This window comes from Scyliorhinus canicula, chromosome 10, assembly GCF_902713615.1.
Source record: "Scyliorhinus canicula chromosome 10, sScyCan1.1, whole genome shotgun sequence".
Taxonomy (NCBI): domain Eukaryota; kingdom Metazoa; phylum Chordata; class Chondrichthyes; order Carcharhiniformes; family Scyliorhinidae; genus Scyliorhinus; species Scyliorhinus canicula.
In genome coordinates this window covers 68,100,901-68,119,516 of record NC_052155.1, presented here as the reverse complement: position 1 = coordinate 68,119,516, position 18,616 = coordinate 68,100,901, and positions in this window count along the sequence as shown.

The window sequence follows — 18,616 nt, the reverse complement described above, 5'->3', positions numbered from 1 at the left end:
AACAGGCAATTGAGAGACTAGATAAGGTATTTGCAAGGTTTGGAAGGCTGGAGCAACTCATGAATGATAATGGGACTGAATTTACATCAAAAAAGTTTGGAGATTACTGCTCCGTATCACCCGGAAACCAATGGGTTGGCAGAACACTTTGTGTAATTACTCAAACACACAGTGAAGGCAATGAGAGATCAAGGTTCGTTACCCAGATGTGTTAACAACTTCCTAATGTCATGTAGAAATTGCATGTATTCCACAACACAAAGTTCACGAACGATGCTATCATTCAAAAGGAAAAATGCGCGTCAACCTCTTGACACCACCTACAACTTTATAAATTGCCAGACGACAGCATCAAACACAAGTGGTTGGAAGATAGCAAAATTCAAAGAGCAGAGTCTTTAACCGTGGAGAACTTGTTCTAACGATAAATTACACTACGAGTACATTGTGGACTCCAGCCAGCATTCTAGCTAAGACAGGTCTGATATCTTACACAGTTCAATCATGATGAATGGGTTTGGCACTGACCAGTTATTGGTCCATAACTTCCTGGAGGATTTGTGACTTGAGTCACTGGTGCGCCACACATGCGCAGTGTGACGGCCCGGAGGTGCGTGCAGTCAAGCATGTGTGCTAAAAGCAAGCTCCGTTTAAACACCCGGCCGGGTTTTTTCCCCTGCTTGACGCTCTGTGTTGCTGAATGAAAAATGCAGCAACAGTGATAATTTAGGCCACTTACCCGAATTCTATTGAGTTTTTACATCTTTTTATTTACACAGATTTTTCAGTCTAGCAAAGGCAGGAGATGTCAGGAGATTTTTTTTGGTCAGTTAAAATTTTATATTAGTAGTGTTTAGCGTTTATAAATATGTTTAAAATGCAAATAAAATGAAAGAAAGATATATATTTTTTAAACTTTGGTTTGTCATGAGGATGTTAATTCCATTAAAAGAACTATAATGGATAGAATAAGGTGATCACTCGCTAGCAAGTATGATTGTCCACCTAAGATACTCAGTATTATTGGTCATGGGTTCTGAGTGTCCTTGCGTGGTTGATGCACACGATCCTAGAGCTGCATCTTCACTCACTTGGCAGGAGTTTCCAAAAGGTGGGATTGGTCCTTGGACGCTAAGTCAGGGGTATTCATTTCTCAAGCCCCTTTTCCAGGCCTCCTCTTGCCATCGGGTGTTCCCGAAGAATTGTGACCTCCTCAATCAGTAGGTTCCTCTGAGTAGGTCTCCTCTGAGCAAAGGTGTCCCAGGCATTGATGTCAACGTTCCATTTCTTAAGGTAAGTCTTCAAGGTGTCTTTGAAGAGCTTCCTTTGTCCTCCTCTTGTTCAAGATCCTTCCTTAAGCTGGGTGAAGAAGATTTGCTTTTGCAATCAGGACTCTGACAGCCTAAGCATATGGGCGGCCCAGTGGAGTTGGTTTCAGATGATCATGGCCTCGATCCTGGTGCTATTGACTCTTTCAATGACACTAATGTTAGCATGCCTGTCCTCCCAGCTGATTCAGAGCTGAAGCACATTTGGATATTGCAAAGTATTTTAAGCTGAGTTGTTTACGAGTCTCCCTGATGTAATGTTCATCATTAGAAGTGTCAGTAATTACTTCAAATGATTGAACAAAATTTAATGCCTGAGTTGATATATGCAAGCCTCCTTAAGCTAATGTGAACTATCTGTCCGACAGGAATTTCAGCGAAACAATCACCCACCGCTAAGAGTATATTGCCAAAGGACATCCCAAAATAATGTCAGAGGAGATGTGTGCCAGGACATTGCACTTCAGCAGCTGCTGCTTTCAGACGTTGAGCTTGTCAATTAACAATTGTCAAAACCCTCTCCTTTCTTCCCTCCCTCCTCTTCCCTCCCTCCCATTCCTCCCCTATTCCTTCTGTCCCCTTCTTCCTCTTCCCTCCTCCTTTCCCTCCTTTTCCCTATCTCCCTCTTCACTCTCTCCCCCCCCCTTCCCTCCCTCCCTTTTACAAGTAGAGGGGTCCATTGAGTTTAAGTGAGAAAATATATTTTATTGCCAAAAATTTGTAAAAGTTGAGGCAGTGTTATTTCATTGTTCAGCTGATAAAGTGAAATGTTAAATTAAATATTAACTGGTTTCAAAGTTTTGTATTTATAAAATAATTTTTGTTAATAATTGTTTTACAAGCTTTACAAGCTTCTGCAAATGTATGTTAATTGAGATAATTATAAATGAATAAGATAATTGACGTAAGCAAGGCAGAAACATATTTAATATGGTGGTACACTAGTTCGCCCTGCTGCCTCATAACACCAGGGACCCGTGTTCAGACCTTGGGTGACTGTGGAGTGTTTGTACTTTCTCCCCGTGCCTGCATGGGTTTCTTAGAACCATGGAATAGAACATGGAATTCCTACAGTGCAGAAGGAGGTAATTCAGCCCATTGCATCTGCGCCAACCCTCTGAAAGAGTACCGTACCTGGGTCCACTCCCCTGCCCTATCCCTGGAACCTAACCGGTCCCACCCTGGACACTGAGGGGCTACTTAGCATGGCCAATCGACCTAACCTGCACATCTTTGGACTGTGAGACAAAACCAGAGCACCTGGAGGAGATACCTGAAGTCCACACAGACAGTCATCCAAGGCCGAAATTTAACTCGGGTCCTTGGCGCTGTTAGGCAGCAGTACTAACCTCTATGCCGCTGTGCCACTCTTCCACCATGCCACCACCATTTCCTCCGGGTGCTTTGGTTTCTTCCCAGAGTCCGAAGATGTGCAGGTTAGGTGGATTAGACTTGCTAAATTGCCCCTTAGTGTCCAAATGTTAGGTGGGGTTATGGGGGCAGGGCGGGCAGGGTACTCTTTCGGAGTGTCAGTGCAGACTTGATGGGCCAAATGGCTCTTTTCTGCACTGCAGTGATTCTATAAACAGTGATCAAAATAAATCAGATGTTACAAGGACAGTGACTGCAAAAGGCCCTGGGGCGCTTTTAAAATCTGATGACCATAATCTAAATTAAAATATCCAAACATTTTTAAGCATAACCACAGGTAAAGTTACATAATAATATAGTGCAGATTTAAATAGTTTCACAGATTTAAAACAAATAACCAAACCTATGTCACTTGTAAATAATCATGCAAAAAAAAATTATTTTAAAAGAACCAACAACAATAGTAATGCCTGTTTAAAAGAACGAGCAAAAGAAACTGTTAAAAAATGGCTACATATGTTTAAAACACATTTTAAAAAAGTTACCTGTTATTTTTGTATCTAAATCTATTGTTTAAATGCCTACCCTCAAGGGCTTTCCCAAATTGGCCGCGACATAAGATCATCATATAAGAACATAAAAACTAGGAGCAGGAGTAGGCCATCTGGCCCCTCGAGCCTGCTCCGTCATTCAATGAGATCATGATTGATCTTTTGTGGACTCTTGCTGGCCTGAACACCATAACCCTTAATCCCTTTATTCTTCAAAAAACTATTATATATTTATCTTAAAAACATTTAATGAAGGAGCCTCAACTGCTTCACTGGGCAAGGAATTCCATAAATTCACAACCCTTTGGGTGAAGAAGTTCCTCCTAAACTCAGTCCTAAATCTACTTCCCCTTATTTTGAGGCTATGCCCCTAGTTCTGCTTTCACCCTCCAGTGAAAACATCCTGCCCGCATCTATCCTATCTATTCCCTTCATAATATAATATATGTTTCTATAAGATTCCCCCCTCATCCTTCTAAATTCCAATGAGTACAGTCCCAGACTACTCAACCTCTCCTTGTAATCCAACCCCTTCAGCTCTGGGATGAATCTAGTGAATCTCCTTTGCACACCCTCCAGCGCCAATACGTCCTTTCTCAGGTAAGGAAACCAAAACTGAACACAATACTCGAGGTGTGGCCCCACTAACACCTTATATAATTGCAACATAACCTCCCTAGTCTTAAACTCCACCCCTCTAGCAATGAAGGACAAAATTCCATTCACCTTCTTAATCACTTGTTGCACCTGTAAACCAACTTTTTGCGACTCATGCACTAGCACACCCAGGTCTCTCTGCACAGCAGCATGTTTTAATATTTTATCATTTAAATAATAATCCCTTTTGCTGTTATTCCTACCAAAATGGATAACCTCACATTTGTCAACATTGTATTCCACCTACCAGACCCTAGCCCATTCACTTAACCTATCCAAATCCCTCTGCAGACTTCTGGTATCCTCTACACTTTTTGCTTTACCACTCATCTTAGTGTCATCTGCAAACTTGGACACATTGCCCTTGGTTCCCAACTCCAAATCATCTATGTAAATTGTGAACAATTGTGGGCCCAACACTGATCCCTGAGGGACACCACGAGCTACTGATTGCCAACCAGAGAAACACCCATTAATTCCCCCTCTTTGCTTTCTATTAGTTAACCAATCCTCTATCCATGCTACTACGTTACCCTTAATGCCATGCATCTTTATCTTATGCAGCAACCTTTTGTGTGGCACCTTGTCAAAGACTTTCTGGAAATCCAGATATACCACATCCATTGGCTCCCCATTATCTACCGCTGATAGATTCCAGCATCTTCCCTACAACCGAAGTCAAGCTAACTGGCCTATAATTACCCACTTTCTGCCTAGCTCCTTGTTTAAATAGTGTTTGTCACGTTTGATAATTTCCAATCCGCCAGGACCACCCCAGAGTCTAGTGAATTTTGGTAAATTATCACTAGTGCATTTGCAATTTCCCTAGCCATCTCTTTTAGCACTCTGGGATGCATTCCATCGGGGCCAGGAGACTTGTCTATCTTTAGCCCCATTAGCTTGCCCATCACTACCTCCTTAGAGATAACAATCATCTCAAGGTCCTTACCTGTTATAGCCCCATTTCTATCAGTCACTGGTATGTTATTTGTGTCTTCCACTGTGACGATCAACCCAAAAAACCTGTTCAGTTCCTCAGCCATTTCCTCATCTCCCATTAATAAATCTCCCTTCTCATCCTCTAAAGGACCAATATTTACCTTAGCCATTCTTTTTTGTTTTATATATTTGTAGAAACCTTTACTATCTGTTTTTACATTCTGAGCAAGTTTACTCTCATAATCTATCTTACTCTTCTTTATAGCTTTTTTAGTAGCTTTCTGTTGCCCCCTAAAGATTTCTCAGTCCTCTAGTTTCCCACTAATCTTTGCCACTTTGTATGCTTTTTCCTTCAATTTGATACTCTCCCTTATTTCCTTAGATATCCACCGTCGATTTTCCCTCTTTCTACCGTCCTTCCTTTGTGTTGGTGTAAACCTTTGCTGAGCACTGTGAAAAATCGCTTGTAAGGTTCTCCACTGTTCTTCAACTGTTTCACCATAAAGTCTTTGCTCCCAGTCTACCTTAGCTAGTTCTTCTCTCATCCCATTGTAATCTCCTTTGTTTCAGCACAAAACACTAGTGTTTGATTTTACCTTCTCACACTCCATCTGTATTTTAAATTCCACCATATTGTGATCACTCCTTCTGAGAGGATCCCTAACTATGAGATCATTAATCAATCCTGTCTCATTACACAGGACCAGATCTAGGACCGCTTGTTCCCTCGTAGGTTCCATTACATACTGTTCTCGGAATCTATCACGGATAAATTCTATAAACTCCTCCTCAAGGCTTCCTTGACCGACCTGGTTAAACCAATCGACATGTAGATTAAAATCCCCCATGATAACTGCTGGACAATTTCTACATGCATCAGTTATTTCTTTGTTTACTGCCTGCCCCACTATAATGTTACTATTTGGTGGCCTATAGAATACTTCTATCAGTGACTTTTTCACCTTAATATTCCTGATTTCCGCCCAAATGGATTCAACCTTATCCTCCATAGCACCGATGCCATCCCTTCCTATTGCCCGGATGTCATCCTTAAATAACAGAGCTACAGCATCTTCCTTACCATCCACTCTGTCCTTCCGAATAGTTTGATACCCTCGGATATTTAACTCCCAGTTGTGAACATCCTTTAACCATGTTTCAGTAATGGCCACTACATCATAGTCATTCACTATGATTTGCGCCATCAAATCATTTACCTTATTCTTAATACAACAAGCATTCAGGTAAAGTACACTTATGTTGGCTTTTATACCTCTGTTTTGAAACTTAACCCCTCAATCAGTAACCTCTCCTAAGTTATATTTCCTCTTAACTTTTCTCCTAATTTTCCTTGTCGTTGAACCCATATCTTCATGTAACAACCTGCCGCATCGCTTACCATTTATGTTTTTACTTCCCTTTTTATTCCCTTTAGTATGGCTTCTCTGTCTTGCACTTTCCCCTTTACTGCCTTTTGTTTCTGTCCTGGTTTTACTACCTTCCGACTTCCTGCATTGGTTCCCATCCCCCTGCCACATTAGTTTAAACCATCCCCAACAGTTCCAGCAAACACCCCCCCAGGACATCGCATAAGGAGGCGGGGCTGCACTTCTCCTGCGCTGCCCTGGAGCTGCGCAGACCCCAGGGGGTGCTGGGGGCCCCAGGCTGCCGAAGAGAATGGAAGGTTGGACGCATCATCAGAGCACAGGTAAGTGCGCACAGTTCTCTTTTAAAAGCAGCGGCCTGTGGCTTCCCACCGCCAGCAGGAAGTTACGGCCATTATCTTCACAGAGTGAATGTACAGAGTCTGCACAAGAAACATTCGCATTGGAGTGAATGATCGGTGCTGTGCCAGAACTGAGACCTATTACTGCTGAAATTACTAATCCTGTCACTACAGAATCGTCAGTACCAACAGACACAGATCCTGAGTTAGTTTCAGAAGATGTACCACCAACATGTGAACAGGAAGACCTGATCTCAAGGAGGCAAATTTCTGAACATTGGAAATTACGTAAATGAGAAAGACATCCTCTAAAGAGACTGTCTTACCGATGTATATATGTATAAATAACATGATGATATAATGGATGGATCTATTGTTTAAATGTTTAAAAGAAGCCAATGACACTAAAGAGGTAAAGGGGGAGGGCTGTTATGTATTTGAGTAACACTGTTTGCTGATGAAATGTCACGTGTTATGCAGTGACATCAGCAGAGCATTTCACAGGCTTTTGGGGAGATGGCCATCTTACCCTATGGAAGCAACATCTGTTAATAAATCCTGCACTATGTTTTTACGCACTTAAAGCATGGCATCTCTACTTCTTTATCTCCTTGAGGCAACAACAAACTTACAGGCCGTGATTTACCGACCGCCCCTTGGCGCTTTTTTCTGCGTGGGAGGTGGCCCGCTAGCGGGTTCTACCGGTCTCGCCGCTGCGTGAACTTCCGGTAAATTCCGCCCGTAATAAAAGCTGTACTGGAAAATCTGAAGAAATTAGATTTTACAATTATAATATTTAATTGTTAGTGCCACTGAGTTTGTTGGAAATAATTGAGACTTATTGCACCATTAAAAATTCACTTACACTAGACTAGAAAAGCCATAAATGTTACTGGCATGTTTAGGGAGTATCTGTCGCAGACTTACAGAAACTTCACATATTCTGCCAAGGATATCCTTCACAAAATTGTTGGTGAAGAAAAGAGCCTATTCAATAGAGACAGACAAGGAATCTGGCGAGTGATGATCTTTATTTTATTCATTCATAGGATGTTGACACTCCTGGCTAAGCCACCATTTATTGCTCATCACTAACTGCCCTTGAGAAGGTGGCCATCAGCTGCCTTTTTGAACCACTGCAGTCTATGCAGTGTAGGTGCACCCACAGTGCTGTGCTGCTAGCGGGTATGTGGGGTGGGTGGGTTGGGGGGGGGGGGGGGGGGGGGGGGGCTGGTATGGCTGGGGAGAGGTTCCAGGACTTTGGATCATTGGCAGTGTTGGAACGGTGATACATTTCCAAGTCAGGATTGTGAGTGACTTGGAGGGGAATTTCCAGATGGTAGTGTTCCCATACACCTGCTGCCCTTGTCTTGGGTTTTGAATGCTATCCATGGAGCCTTGCTGAATTCTTGCAATGCATCTTATGGATGGATTGCTGCCATTATTCGTTGGTGGTGGATGGATTGACACTATGTTGATTGGGTGCCAATCTGGTGTGCTGTTTAGTCCTGGGTGGTGTTGAGCTTCTTAATGTTGTTAGAGCGACACTTATCCAGGCAAGTGGAGAGTATTCCAACACCCTTGTACCTTGTAAATTTTGGGGATTTCGGAGGTGAGTGTCCACCACAGGATTGCTAGCCCCTGACCTGCCTTTGGAGCCACAGTATTTCTAAGGTTTAGATGCATGTATGGTGATGCGGGTTTATGATGCGAAAGCAAACAGGGCTGAAAGGAAAACTAGGTTGTTGCTGAGCAACTTGGGCCTATCCTAAGATAGAAAGAATTTTTAAGTTAGTTTGAAGCTAGACCCAGGAGAAGCTGGACAGGTCAAGGGAGCTGCAGGGAGCAGACTTCCCAAAAGAACAAAAGGAATTCCAGAAACCAGCTGATTGAGGCAAAAACAAATACCAGGAAGGCAGTTAAAGTTAAAGGAACAAACAACAAGAGGCTGAACAAGATCCTGTTCAGGAGATTTTAAATAAAATGTAAAGAAAGTGCTCTGAGTTAAAGAGACAGCTGCAAGAAGCAGTTTTTAATTCAGCTAGGTATGAACTCAGACATCCGAGATAAATTAAAAGTTTGGTGACATCTTAATACAGTCTGTGAAGCAGTCGTGTTCTGTAAGAATGGCTGGGGACCTGATAAATAGTGTGGAAGCTTGAATGCACGTGGCACTCCAAGGCAGAGAAATAGTGAAAGGAGAGATTGAAACACCGGAAGTAGATCCTTGATGAAGGCATCGGAGAAAAAGTTTTGTTTGGGAGAAGATTCCACGCATGTTTTTTGAGAGTGGAGTTTGGAAACATTCATGTCGGAATTCCAGTGAGATCAGATACGATGATCAGATACTTTGAACCACTGCAGTCGATGCACTGTAGGTACCCCAAGCACCTGGGTGGATGTGATGAGAAATCCATAGAAGTTGTGCTGGATGGCATCTGTTACTTGTTAGTAGAGTTTGCTATGTCTGACCATAATTCGCCTATTTGTTTACATGGACCATGTATTTACCGAGAACATTAGAATATAAGATATATTTTGCAACTTGTGTTATTCTTACAAATCTGTGTACGACTGTGACAATGCAGGTGGGGTAGTCGTTTTTTCTTTATTAGCAAATATTTTATTCCTTTGTTTAAAGTCTGGGACCTGATTGCCTGATTGCCTAATTGCCTAGAAGTAACGCCAGCTGGGATCGTAACACATATAGGAACACTACACTAGCTCCCCAATCAACAATGTCGTAAATTTAAAATATTCACCCTCGTTTTCAACTTCATCCATGGTCTTGCTCCTCCCTTAATCTTTAATGCCCTGCAGTCATCTGCTTGCAAGGTCTCTGCACTCGTCCAATCCTAGCATCTTTCACATGCGTGAATTTATCAACCCCCCCTCGCACCGCCACCTCTCTCCCCCATTGGTACCTGAAGATTCAGCTGCTAAACTCTGGAATTTTCCCCCTAACCCTTACTGTCTCTGGACCTCTCTATCCTCCTTCAAGATGCTCCTCTTTTATAATGTTTTTGGTCAACTGTCCCGATACCTCCCTCATGTGACTCGGTGTCATTTTTTTCTTCTAAAGGTGCTTTATAAATGCAAGCTGTTGCTGTTCGGTCCTTGCCATGGAGCCATCAATTTAGTACACTGTCCATGCAGCTTCCATATCCATCGAAAAATCATTAGTGCATTTCTGAATTTTAAAACTAATTGAATGGATATTTCAGCTCCTTGACCTTCTGAGTATTTCCAGCATTTTCTGTTTTTATTTTAGATTTACAGCATCTGCATGTTTTTCCTTTTGTTGTCAGAGTGTTGTGCATTCTTCCTCTGCCAATCTCCACCATCACAGTGGTTTTATAAATGTTTTGTAAGCAGCAATGTAAGATTAAGCAAAGTTACCATAGCAACCTTTCACAGATTAGAACATTTCTTCCTCACCTGCTCTTAGAATTTGATCATAGTTGAGTTATTATTTAGTCATTTAGTAGTACATACCTTGAGTATTGCTGAAAAAAGACAGGTTGTCTTTCTTGCACTCATCAGGATAGTTACACAAGAATACCAAATTGTGAAGAGAATGATAATTGTTCCCTTTATAAATTTGTTTCTTCCGAATTCTCCTGGGGAGTGCAAGGGGAAAAGCTTCAACAACATATCTTTTTTCCAGCAATATTCAAGTTGAGTTATCATTAACTCTTCCTGTTGGTTCCATCTAGCCTGCTCTTGTGTTTGTCATGAAAAGAAGATGTCCATCACTCGCGTAAGGACCGCCCTCTTGTTCAGCAACTCCAGCAGTGAGATTTCCAATGTATACCCTGAAGGGCTGCTCTTTATGGCCCTTATTTTGCTCCTTCTTCCCGAGGTGCACATATCTTAATTTTTTAAACCCATGAGCAGAAATCTACATGTACAACAGTTCTATTTAAGTGCTAGTCTGTCATTGATCCTGCCAGATTTTCCAGGATCAGGTGGATCGCATCAACATTTCATTGGCAGATGCCGACTTCACTATGGATGCAACTTTTGAGCACCTGGAAAGGACAGGGAAAGCAACATTCGTCAGTTGACCAATGTTGTGCAAGCACTGGCCCACAAGAACCCGCTGACTCCGACAGGATCACTGCCATTTCACACTCGAATCAGCTTTGATTGGCAGCAAGTGGGGACCTCTGTCCTCACTTGGATGGAAGTCCCACCTTGGAAAATTGCCAGCCAATCAAATTTGCTGACTGCTCTCCAGCCCCTTGAGGCACTGTGCTGCTGTGTTCGGAAGATGCACTGCAGTGACGTACCAGGGGCTGGGCTATGTGTCAGGACATGGAAACTAAGTAAGTGGCAGAGGTTCTGGGGGTGGAGGGGAGGGGACTCTTGGGATTGTTACCGGCGAGGGGGGGGGGGGTGGTGAATGGGATATTGATGGGCAGGATGGGGAGCAGGGGAAGGGAGGCCTGGTGGTGTTGTCCAGTTCTTGAGGGGAGGGCATCCCAAGTCAGAAGGGGGCTTCTGATGGAGGGTCCCACCCCTCCACCTTCTAGCCCGAGATCTAAAATATAGGATTATTGCATTTCGTCCCCTGATCTATCTAGCACCTGCCAGCCTAAACATTGAGGCTGTGGCAATTAGGTGGCCACTTCATGGCCTTATTAGGGGAAGGAAATTCATCCCGCCCGGTGCCCTACCTACCCAACCATAAAACGCAACCAGGTTTGCATTTTACTTGGCCAAGGAGCTGGAAGAAACCTGTGGGGCAACAACAATTGGAAAGATGGCTGAGGGGGATGGGTTGTCGCATGCTGGAAAGCCCCAGATGGAGCTGATGCGTTTGGGGCGGCACGGCAGTACAGTGGTTAGCACTGTTGCTTCACCGCCCCAGGGTCTGAGGTTCGATTCCCGGCTTGGGTCACTGTCTGTGCGGGGAATGCACATTCTCCCCGTGTCTGCGTGGGTTCCTCCAGGTGCTCCGGTTTCCTCCCATAGTCCAAAGAATAATGGTTAGGTGGGGTTACTGGGTTACGGTGGAGGTGTGGGCTTAAATAGGGTGCTCTTTAAAAGGACCGTTGCAGACTCGATGTGCTGAATAGCCTCCTTCTGCACTGTAAATTCTATTATTATTATGAGGTCTGGATGCACAGGAGACATCCGGTGGTTGCCGTGGAGTGTGGTCACACAGTGGCAAGCTCTGGCTCAAAGGCATTGATTTGAGCTCTTTTTACCTGAAAATTGAGGAGTTGTGATGGGAAAGGGTAGCTGAAGGTATGGAGGAGAAGGTTTCCCCCCAGGAGTGACATGTCTGCTGGTTATCAGAACTGGCAAAAGAAGGTTAAAGATCTGGCCAAGGAACTGGAAGAGATCTGTGGCCCAGCAACAATTGGAAAGATGGTTGAGGTGGAAGGGTTGTCGCATGCTGGAAAGCCCCAGATGGAGCAGTTGATGGCGTTCATCAGAGAGGAGTTCTGTCAACAGCGAAACCTCGTTGATGCAGGAAGATTGATCAAAGGCCATTGAAGGAACGGTAGCACCATTACAAGGCTCAATGGAGAGAGTCAAGAAGTGCTTGGAGGCACCGGGGTTGCAGATCTGGGAGATGGAGAGGGTGATGTCTGACCACAGTGATCAGGTGGTGGCATTGGAGGGGGAGGTGGTGCTCCTGGGGGACCTTTGCAAGTCGCTAAGGGCAAAGGTGGAGGAGCAGGAGAATAGATCTAAAAGGTAGAACTTGTATACTGTTGGCCGGCCTGAAGGTGTGGAAGGTACGAATGCAATGAGATACGTCTCAAGGATATTGGTGGGGCTGATGGCGGAGGGGTTCTCAACAAGGCACCAGATGTAGAAGTAGAAAGGGTGGGGGAGGGGGGGAGGGGTAGATAGGAGAAGCTTTCGGGCAGCAGCTGCCATGAACAGAAGTGAGGTGGGGTGGGGGAGATGGCCGCAGGGGAACTTTAATTGTGTGTTGTAGTCGAGGGTGGACAGATCGATCCCCAATTCAATGGGAAGGCTGAGGGTGGCAATGGAGCTGGGAGGGAAAGGATGGAATGGTGGATCCATAGAGGTTTAGGAACCTGGGAGACAGGAAGTACTCCTTTTTGCACGTGCACAAAGTATACTCCTGAATTTTTTTTTTGTGGTGAACCATGGGGTGTTGGTGGGGGTGGTGGGGACAGAGTATGCAGGAATCATGATCTCTGACCATGCGTAGCAGTAGCTGGAGGTTTGACTTAGCACCAGGCAGGAACAGAGGCCAGGATGGAGGCTAGACTCGGAGCTTCTCGCGGACAGGGGATTCTGTGACATGGTTCAGTCGGTCATTAAATATTACGTGGAGCTGAACCAAAATGGAGATGTGCAGGCTAGGTGGATTGGCCAAGCTAAATTGCGCCTTAATTGGAAAAAATTAATTGGGTACTCTAGATTTATAAAGAAAAATGAATATGGAGAAAAGGCGAGCCATATTCTAGCTCACCAGCTACAGAGGCAGGTTGTGCCCAGAGAAATCCTGAGAGTACGCACAGGAAAGAGTGAGGTAGTATCAGAGCCAGGGAAGATAAATGAGGCACTCAGGGAGTATTATGAGAATATTTATAGGGCCGATCCGGGGGGTGGGGTGGGGGGGGGGGGGGTGAGGAAGGGGATATGGGGTGGTTTCTGGAGGCCTGGAATTCCCAGGGCTGGATGAGGAGAGGAGGCAGGTGCTAGAGGAGCCACTAGGGCTGAGAGACGTGCTGGATAGCATAAGAGGGATACGTCGGGGAGGTCCGGGGACCGCTCAGTTATCCAGCGGAGTTCTATAAGGAGTTTGTGAAGGTGTTGGCACCATAATTATTGGGGATGTTTAGTAAGGCACTGGAGAAGGGGGAGCTGCCAGAGACACTGACACGAACGATGATGACACTAATTCCGAAGAAAGGAAAGGATCCGTTGGAGTGTGGGTCATACAGCCCATATCACTGTTGAACAGATGTGAACGTGTTGCCTAAGTTAGTGGTGGGAGGATGGAAGGATACATTCCTGGGGTGGTTGCTAATAAACAAACAGGATTCATAAGGGGCAGGCAACTTTCCAATAATATTAGGCGATTACTAAATGTGATCATGACCCCGTTGAGGGGATGGGTACCGGAGGTGGCGGTATCTATGGACGCGAAGAAGGCTTTCAACTGGTGGGGTGGTGGTACTTGTTTGAGGTTCTGGGAAGGTTTGGGTTTGGGCCGAAGTTTGTGGCATGGGTGCATATATTGTACGGACAAATGAGATGAGTTTGCAGAGCTCCTGGTTGCATAGGAGAACGAGGTAGGGCTGTTTGCTGGCTATAGAGCCCTTGGCAATGGCTCTTTGGGGGTCAGCAGAGTGGCAGGCGATTGTGAAAGGTAGTAGGGGACACCGGGTGTCACTGTATACAGACGACCTGCTGTTCTTACTGTCAGACCCTTTGGAGAGTATGGGGAGAATTATGGGCTTATTACAAAGGTTTGGGGCCTTCTCAGGCTATAAGCTGAGCATGGGAAAAAACAAGGTGTTTCCGGTGGACAAGGCAGCTCGGGGAGCCAATCTCGGGCTGTTGCCAAATCGGGTAGCCAGGGAAAGGTTTAGGTATTTGGGGGTCCATGTAAAGGGGGGTGGGTAACGATGCACAAATGGAACTTAACAAAGTTAGTAGAGGACGTAAAGGAGGATTTTAGGAGATGGGATACGCTACACCTGACACTGGTGGGGAGGGTCCAAGTGGTGAAAATGAATGCCCTGCCAAGGTTTTTATTTGTATTCTTGACCCTCCCGATCTTCATTCTGAAGGCCTTTTCCCAGAAGCTGGACACAGCGATTTCGGAGTTTATCTGGACAGGGAAGGTATCTCGGGTGAAGAGGGCCCTGCTACAGAGACAGAAGAAGAAAGGGGGGTTGGCGTTACCAAATTTGCTGCACTATTATTGGGTGGTGAATGTGGAGAAGGTGAGGTGCTGGTGGGAAGGAGAAGGGTCAGAATGGGTCAGGATGGAGGAGGGATCCTGTAGGGGGTCCAGCCTGAAGGTCATGGTGACGGCGGCACTACCACTGGCACCAAGGATGTATACTGAGAGCCCGGCCGTACAGTCCACGAGTCGGGGGTAGAACCAGCTGAGGAGACACTTCAGGATGGAGTATGTTGGTGTTAACACCATTGTATGAGAACCATGAGTTGAAACTGGGGGAGACAGATGGCATGTATAGGAGGTGGAGAGAGGTGGGATTGGTGAGGGCGAGGGATTTATATCTGGAGGAGAGGTTCTTAAGTCCTGGATTTGCTGGAGGAGGTGTCGAGCTTCCGAAGGGAAGCCAATTTGGGTATATGCAAATGAGGGATTTTGCACAGAAGTTGTAGGGAGGGTTTCCCAAGCTGTGGAAATATTCCCTCTTGGAACAGTTGTTGCTTCTGGACGTGGAAGGGGAGGGTAGGATTGGGGACATATACAGGTGGTTGGGGGACCGGGGGGGGGGGGGAGCGCAGGTGATCAGGATCAATGAGAAATGGGAGGAGGAGTTGGGGGGTGGAAATAGAAGGGGAAGTGTGAAGTGAGGCGCTGTGCAAGGTGAATTCGACCACCTTGTGTGCAAGGTTGAGTTAGATACAGTTTAAGGTGGTGCATAGGGTGCATATCACTCCGGCATGGATGAGTGGGTTCTTCTAGGGATGGCAGATGAGTGTGAGAAGTGTGGGCGAGGACCAATGAACCATGCGCACGTGTTCTGGGGTTGTGAGAGGTTGGCTAGGTACTGGAAAGGAGATGTTCAGGAGGCTAGCAAAGATTGTGGGGGTAGAGGCCAGGCTGGACCCTATGGTGGCGACTTTTGGGCCATCGGAATTGCCAGAGCTAATTGAGGAGAAGAAGGCCGATGTGGTGGCCTTCGCCTCTCTAGTTGCCCGGCAAAGGATTTTGCTGGAATGGCAGTCGACAACACCGCTGGGGGTGGTGGCCTGGCTAGGGGACCTGTGCAACTTTCTCTGGCTGGAGCAGATTAAGTTTGAATTGAGGGTGTTGGTGTTTTTCCCACCCACAGCATTGCCAATACTGTGGGTATTTCTATTTATCATAGTGAACCACAAGCCTTTCCCTTATATCGATTGAATGACTGCACAACCAGTCAGTTAGTTCAAAAGATGGTCTATTTACATACACAAGAGTTACCTCAACATGCAAACACAATATCTACTACGAGTTAAACTGCACCTATCAGCTACAATAACCTATACTTAACTTCAGGGCGACCAACACTGTGCAAATGGATAAGGCCTTTATCTGGATTTCACTTGGCTGGTTCGAAGAAAGTGGCTCTGTCTCTGCTGGGCTCATCCATCAGGTAGCGATCGTTGGTCTTGAACTTAGCTGGCTGTTCCTGCTACAATTGCGTTGGTACGTGCCGGATCCAAAAGATTCAGAACACATGACTGCGCTCTCTTTTATCCCTCTGGGATTTTGCGCTCTTTGGGGCGGTCTTTAACCTTGGACCCAATAGTTCAACAAGGCTCTGATCACTGTCTTCGATTTCGGCCAATAAAGGGGCAGGTATCTTGGTGGCTGGGCGGGTCCTTAGCGGCCATTGACCTTGGCTGTTGGGCTTTCTGAGTAAGTGGAGTGGCGCTGATGAGTCTGTGGTTGTAGGTGCTTGATTGGAGTTCTATTGTCCTGGGAAAATGGGCCATTAAAATGCAAACAAGCGGGGGTTTCGATCAGGTCTTGTTAACTGTGTTTCAGATACACATAGGCTCTGTATCTGTCTGAGTCCTGGGTTGGCCATAATTCCCATGGTCCTTTGCCGTTGGCCATCTTAGATGGCTACAAGGGGATAAGTGGGGGCTTTGAGACATGGTGGGGATTGTTCACGACCATGTTTGAGGAATTGTTCATCATGGGGGAGGAGGGAGGGGGGGGGGACAGGAGATTAAAAGGGGGGAAAACTTGTACAAACTGTAAATTCTGAGATGTGGAGAATGGTCTCCGACTTATTTATGTTTTTATACTTTTGAATATGTTTGGAATAAAATACACTTATAAAGTAAGGTCTGGATGCACAGGATCCCGGAGGGAAACCAATCCATGCAATTTCACATGCCTCCACCTCTAAACCCACTGAGAAGTGTAAAATTCAGGACATAAGGTCGCTTTTGAGCAAAGATTATGCTGATTTACTGCAGTTTTGAAATTGGCAAAGTGCATTCCTGAGTGCAACAAAAGTGCTAAATACAACATACAAATGTGCAGCAATGTCTGAAGTTGTGTCAATACCATCTGGTCAAGGAGTTGTGATGGCTATGATGCTGCTCATTGGATGCAATATAAAAGCGGGTGATACGAAACCTGACAAAATGTAAGCTTAGAAAATAAAAACAAAAAATTCCATTGATTTTTCAATGATTAAAAGGAGTCAATCCTATGTTCTTTCCTGTCACTAATAAATCCTACTGTTAAAGGATGACCCCTGAGTGATAAACCATACAGATATTTGTAATCATACTGAGGAACAAGTACAAGAGGTGCCTTCAGCTGTAAAGGCCCTACTCTCCGGAATGCCTTCCCTAAGCCTCTCAATCACTCTCCTATTTCATGATACTCCTTAATACCTACCTCTGATAGTAATAATCTTTATTAGTATCACAAGTAGGCTTGTATTAACACTGCAAAGAAGCATAACTCTGCATTTGTTCATGCTAAACGTTATTCATATTTGTAGTGTCTATTTTTACTGCTTCTAACAGTAAGGGCCGCAGATCTATCCCTTATTCATTAAGTATTTTGTATTTTGTATGATCTAGTTAAAAGGAAAACCTTCTAAAAAGCAGAGCAGCTGGACACGTGTATTTTGTGTTGATGCCTATTTTTGAACTACATGGTGCTATAGCTGGGAGAATTGAAATCTGTGTGAAGGTTATTTGTGTGAACATCTGCCTGGAGCAATGTGTCGCGTCACAGCAAGCTGCAATCCTGGAAAATTACTAAGACCCATGCGTCACTGTCTGCTGCAATAGAGAAAGTTCATTTGCTTCTCAAACATTTGCTGCTCTCATTCAATCAATTTCAACACCGCTATCCGCTGGAATAATACCAATTAAAAATTGTGATCGGAACCAAATTTTTGTCTGTTTCCATTAAATCAGATCATTAACTTTGATTGTTAACAGAAGCAAATGAATTAAGCATTTTACTTAAAGGCGCAGTATGCTTATGAGGAGGATCTGACAGTCTTTTTTGATGGGGAGTTTGAAAAAATATGTGCAAGGACAGTACGCCATATCCCTCACAATGTCAATATATTGTGGGCGCTAATTAGCGACTGCGTTGTACCCCGTATGGAAATGGGCACAACGGGTGAATTGTGTGGAATGGGAGAGCCCCAAATCGAGCTCTGCACCATCTGGCTCATTTAAATACCTGGATGCCTGATTCACCTGGTGCCCGGGACTCAACGGTTATGCCTGTGAGACCTCACCAGGGTGCCATTTAATACTGGTCTACACAAAGATGGACTGGATCCAATGGCACCTCAGGGGTTCTTGCAGGCCATTAGAGACCCCTGAGTGGTATGAAACAGGGCAGGACAGTACCCTGGAGTTCCGCCTTGCACCTAGACCCCTTGGCATTGTCAGGGTGCCTTGGTATCTGGGTGCCAGGCTGGCACTGTCAGGGGTCGGACCCGGAGGGCCTTTCCCTTTGGAGAGAGTGATGGCGGGGTGTCTCCGAGGCCTCGGCAATATTGGGGTGGTGAAAGGTGGGGTCAATAAAGCAGGGGAGAGCCTGAAAGGGAGGGGAGGGGGTAAGATCAGGGCTCCCATTCAAAGTGGTGCTCGGCTCGGCGAGCAGTCATTCCTACTGGCGAGATCAGCTCGCCAGTAGGAAGTGTGTCTGAGTATGCTTCGGTGGGGAGAAACTCCCCAATGCCCCAAAAAATGGCAAAGTGCCATTGAATAGCAGGCTGATTCTCGGCACTGCAGCTCCGCAGAGCTGACAGAGGACAAGGACACCTATATTTCCTGACCTCTAAAAAGGATGTGGTTCTTTGCTGCATAATTGACAGCTG